The following is a 6,000-nucleotide window of genomic DNA, read 5'->3' on the forward strand; positions in this document are numbered from 1 at the left end:
TTAAACTGTTTTCAGCCACAAATTTCACACTACAGACATAATTTTCTCAGAAGTAGTAGTCACACTTGTCCCAAAAAAAACCCATTAATTTCTATGGAATTAATTGGAAAAAAAAGCACTTTTTCAAACATCCGCTGCTCTGAGAAACTGAGAAGAGGGCAGCCGACAGGCCTCACCTTAGCCGCCCACTTTATTAGGAACACTTCTGTTCGTACATACAAACTACAAACACTCATCTTAGTGTTTAGAGTTTATTTTATTTTTAAAAGGGACAGTGCACAAATTAAACATTATCCTTGTGGTAAGGACAGATGTCTGTCCCAGGTTATAGCAGTACATGCTAATTTCCGCCTGTAGTCACTTTGTTCATGCTCTTGAATAGGTCTCCTTCATGACGGCTGCTGTCTCAAGCACACACACGATCATTGCATTGAAACATCATTGCTGGTCACACATTCACGGCCGGCAAACATGCATGACCGAATTGCTTCGCGCACTGCATCCTCTCACAATTTCCCCCGGGGAATTGTCCGGTCTAGTGTTATATTTGTTACTCTTCCGACACAAATTTTGATTTCGAGTAACACAATAACCGTACGTCGCACACAGACAAACAATGTATCAAAACGTGCGGCTCGATCGGACTCGCTATGCTATTACTTTTCTCTGCAGAATACGATTTTTTCGCGACGTAGTCGCGAAAAAATCGTCCAAAAAACCCCCATTCATTTCTATGGAATTAATTGAAAAAAAAGCACTTTTTCAACGTTTTTCAAACATCCGCTGCTCTGGCATGCTTTCATCTAGAGACATGATTCAAACTCTAAAACGTAGGAAAACTTCTCCTCTGTGGATCTGGCATTCAACTTTTCTGCTAGGTTTTACACTTTCGGATCAGGCCCGGTTCAAACGCCATGTGGTTTCTGGGAGAAAATCCGGCTTTTGAATGGGTGTCTATTGCGTTACACACCAGTGAGGGTCGTTAAGCTTAGAGTGTAGGCGGCTTCAAAAAAAAGCTCAAACTTTCTCGCTTAAACCGTGTTTTCAGCCACAAATTTCACTCTACAGACATGATTTTCTCAAAAGTAGTAGGAAAACTTGTCCTGATTCACACAATGTGTCTACCTAAACGGTAGGATTTACGGTTTTTGAATGACAAGCCTCAAAGTGAGGAGAGCACAGGTGAGCGGCCTCATTGACTCCCAGTATAAACGTTGCTGAAAAGTCACTCGTTTTTAACTCCCTGTAGCGTCCTCATTTTTAACAATACAAACAAAAAAATACATCATTTTATTCAGGAGACCCTTCTAGCGCTCACTGTGAAAGAATTTTGTGAATAGCTGCTTTCGTTGTCGAGTTATTTGTGATTGTTCGAGGCCTACTCCTTAGCAAAACACAGCAGACAGACACCTGACAAAATCATGTGTGTGTATCTTAACCTGCTCAGGCCCTTCACCATGCCGACTGGATTCAGTAAGCGAGCACAGAGGGGAGGGGCCGGCTGTCTCAAGCACACACATAAATCATGGCATTGTAGCTTCATAGCAGGTCACACAACCATACGTCGCACACAGACAAACAATATATCAAAACGTGCGGCTCGATTGGACTCGCTATGCTATTAATTTTCTCTACAGAGTGTAGACAGTTTGAAAACAAAAGCTCAAACTTTCTCGCTTAAACTGTGTTTTCACCCACAAATTTCACTCTACAGACATGATTTTCTCAAAAGTAGTAGGAAAACTTGTCCTGATTCACACAATGTGTCTACCTAAACGATAGGATTTACACTTTTTGAATGACAAGCCTCAAACTGAGAGGAGGGCAGCCGACAGGCCTCACCTTAGCCGCCCACTTTATTAGGAACACTTCTGTTCGTACATACAACCTACAAACACTCTTCTTAGAGTTTAGAGTTTATTTTATTTTTAAAAGGGACAGTGCACAAATTAAACATTATCCTTGTGGATAATTATGCTAATTTCCGCCTGTAGTCACTTTGTTTATACTGTTGAATAGCTCTTCTTCATGACGGCTGCTGTCTCAAGCACACACATAATCATTGCATTGAAACATCATTGCGGGTCACGCGTTCACGGCCAGCAAACATGCGTGAGCGAATTGCTTCACGCACTGCATCCTCTCACAATTTCCCCCGGGGAATTGTCCGGTCTAGTGTTATATTTGTTACTCTTCCTACACAAATTTCGATTTCGATTAACTCAATAACCGTACGTCGCACACAGACAAACAATATATCAAAACGTGCGGCTCGATCGGACTCGCTATGCTATTACTTTTCTCTATAGAAAACGATTTTTTCGCGACGTAGTCGCGAAAAAATCGCCCCAAAAAACCCCATTCATTTCTATGGAATTAATTGAAAAAAAGCACTTTTTCAACGTTTTTCAAACGTCCGCTGCTCTGGCATGCTTTAACCTAGAGACGTGATTCAAACTCTAATACGTAGGAAAACTTCTCCTCTGTGGATCTGGCATTCAACTTTTCTGCTAGGTTCTACACGTTTGGATCAGTCCCGCCTCAAACGCCATGTGGTTTCCGGGAGAAAATCCGGCTTTTGAATGGGTGTCTATTGCGTTACACACCAGTGAAGGTCGTTAAGCTTAGAGTGTAGACAGCTTGGAAAAAAAGCTCAAACTTTCTCGCTTAAACTGTGTTTTCATCCACAAATTTCACTCTACAGACATGATTTTCTCAAAAGTAGTAGGAAAACTTGTCCTGATTCACACAGTGTGTCTATCTAAACGATAGGATTTACAATTTTTGAATGAGAAGCCTCAAACTGAGAAGAGGGCAGCCAAATGGCCTCACCTTAGCTGCCCACTTTATTAGGAACACTTCTGTTCGTACATACAAACTACAAACACTCTTCTTAGAGTTTAGAGTTTATTTTATTTTTAAAAGGGACAGTGCACAAATTAAACATTATCCTTGTGGTAAGGACAGATGTCTGTCCCAGGTTATAGCAGTACATGCTAATTTCCGCCTGTAGTCACTTTGTTTATGCTCCTGAATAGCTCTTCTTCATGACGGCTGCTGTCTCAAGCACACACATGATCATTGCATTGAAACATCATTGCAGGTCACACATTCACGGCCAGCGAACATGCGTGACCGAATTGCTTCGCGCACTGCATCCTCTCACAATTTCCCCCGGGGAATTGTCCGGTCTAGTGTTATATTTGTTACTCTTCCTACACAAATTTTGATTTCGAGTAACACAATAACCGTACGTCGCACACAGATAAACAATGTATCAAAACGTGCGGCTCGATCAGACTCGCTATGCTATTACTTTTCTCTATAGAATACGATTTTTTCGCGACGTAGTTGCGAAAAAATCGTCCAAAAAAACCCCATTCATTTCTATGGAATTAATTGAAAAAAAAGCACTTTTTCTACGTTTTTCAAACATCCGCTGCTCTGGCATGCTTTCACCTAGAGACGTGATTCAAACTCTAAAACGTAGGAAAACTTCTCCTCTGTGGATCTGGCCTTCAACTTTTCTGCTAGGTTCTACACTTTCGGATCAGTCCCGGCTCAAACGCCATGTTGGTTCCGGGAGAAAATCCGGCTTTTTATGGGTGTCTATTGCGTTACACACCAGTGGACTTCGTTAAGCTCAGAGTGGAGAGAGGTTAAAAAAAAAGGTCAAACTTTCTCGCTTAAACTCTGTTTTCAGCCACAAATTTCACTCTACAGACATGATTTTCTGAAAAGTAGTAGGAAAACTTGTCCTGATTCACACAATGTGTCTACCTAAACGATAGGATTTACGGTTTTTGAATGACAAGCGTCAAACTGAGGACAGGGCAGCTGACAGGCTTCATTGAAACCCATTGTAAACGTGAGAGAAAAGTCACTCGTTTTTAAATCGCTCTAGTGTCATTATTTTTAAGAGTACAAACAAAAAAATACATCATTTTATTCAGGAGACCCTTCTAGCGCTCACTGTGAAAGAATTTTGTGAATAGCTGCTTCCGTTGTCGAGTTATTTGTCATTGTTCGAGGCCTGGTCCTTCATAAAAAAAACAGTAGAAAACTCCAGCCCTTGTGTGTCTTAGCCTCACCTTAGCCGCCCACTTTATTAGGAACACTTCTGTTCGTACATACAACCTACAAACACTCTTCTTAGAGTTTAGAGTTTATTTTATTTTTAAAAGGGACAGTGCACAAATTAAACATTATCCTTGTGGTAAGGACAGATGTCTGTCCCAGGTTATAGCAGTACATGCTAATTTCCGCCTGTAGTCACTTTGTTCTTGCTCTTGGATAGCTCTTCTTCATGACGGCTGCTGTCTCGAGCACACACACAATCATTGCATTGAAACATCATTGCGGGTCACACATTCACGGCCAGCGAACATGCGTGACCGAATTGCTTCGCGCACTGCATCCTCTCACAATTTCCCCCGGGGAATTGTCCAGTCTAGTTAGGATGCAGTGCTGCAGCACAGCAACCTATGGGCTCCCCTAGGGGAGCCCATAGGTTGCAGTGCAAAGCACTGCAACTATTGTTCTTCTACGTATTTCTTCTTCTTCTTATATTTATTATTATTCCTACGCAAATTTTGATTTCGAATAACTCAATAACTGTACGTCGCACACAGACAAACAATATATCAAAACGTGCGGCTCGATCGGACTCGCTATGCTATTACTTTTCTCTATAGAATACGATTTTTTCGCGACGTAGTCGTGAAAAAATCGCCCCAAAAAACCCCATTCATTTCTATGGAATTAATTGAAAAAAAAGCACTTTTTCAACGTTTTTCAAACATCCGTTGCTCTGGCATGCTTTCACCTAGAGACATGATTCAAACTCTAAAACGTAGGAAAACTTCTCCTCTGTGGATCTGGCATTCAACTTTTCTGCTAGGTTTTACACTTTCGGATCAGTCCCGGTTCAAACGCCATGTGGTTTCTGGGAGAAAATCCGGCTTTTGAATGGGTGTCTATTGCGTTACACACCAGTGAGGGTCTTTAAGCTTAGAGTGTAGGCGGCTTCAAAAAAAAGGTCAAACTTTCTCGCTTAAACCGTGTTTTCAGCCACAAATTTCACTCTACAGACATGATTTTCTCAAAAGTAGTAGGAAAACTTGTCCTGATTCACACAATGTGTCTACCTAAACGATAGGATTTACGGTTTTTGAATGACAAGCCTCAAAGTGAGGAGAGCACAGGTGAGCGGCCTCATTGACTCCCAGTATAAACGTTGCTGAAAAGTCACTCGTTTTTAACTCCCTGTAGCGTCCTCATTTTTAACAATACAAACAAAAAAATACATCATTTTATTCAGGAGACCCTTCTAGCGCTCACTGTGAAAGAATTTTGTGAATAGCTGCTTCCGTTGTCGAGTTATTTGTCATTGTTCGAGGCCTGGTCCATAGCAATTTACAGCAGACACCTGACATAATCTTGTGTGTGTTTCTTAACTCTCCTGTTCAGGCCCATCACCATGCCAATTGGGGCCAGTGACGGGGCAGAGGGAAAAGCTGTCTCAAACACACACACATCATGCTCAAAATTTCAAACTTAAACTGTTTTCAGCCACAAATTTCACACTACAGACATAATTTTCTCAAAAGTAGTAGTCACACTTGTCCCAAAAAAAACCCCATTCATTTCTATGGAATTAATTGAAAAAAAAGCACTTTTTCAACGTTTTTCAAACATCCGCTGCTCTGGCATGCTTTCACCTAGAGACGTGATTCAACCTCTAAAACGTAGGAAAACTTCTCCTCTGTGGATCTGGCATTAAACTTTTCTGCTAGGTTCTACACTTTCGGATCAGTCCCGGCTCAACCGCCATGTGGTTTCTGGGAGAAAATCCGGCTTTTGAATGGGTGTCTATTGCGTTACACACCAGTGAAGGTCATTATCTTAGAGTGTAGACAGTTTGAAAAAAAAGGTCAAACTTTCTCGCTTAAACTCTGTTTTCAGCCACAAATTTCACTCTACAGACATGATTTTCTCAAA

The sequence above is a fragment of the Neoarius graeffei genome, chromosome 2 (genome assembly GCF_027579695.1).
Source record: "Neoarius graeffei isolate fNeoGra1 chromosome 2, fNeoGra1.pri, whole genome shotgun sequence".
Lineage (NCBI taxonomy): Eukaryota > Metazoa > Chordata > Actinopteri > Siluriformes > Ariidae > Neoarius > Neoarius graeffei.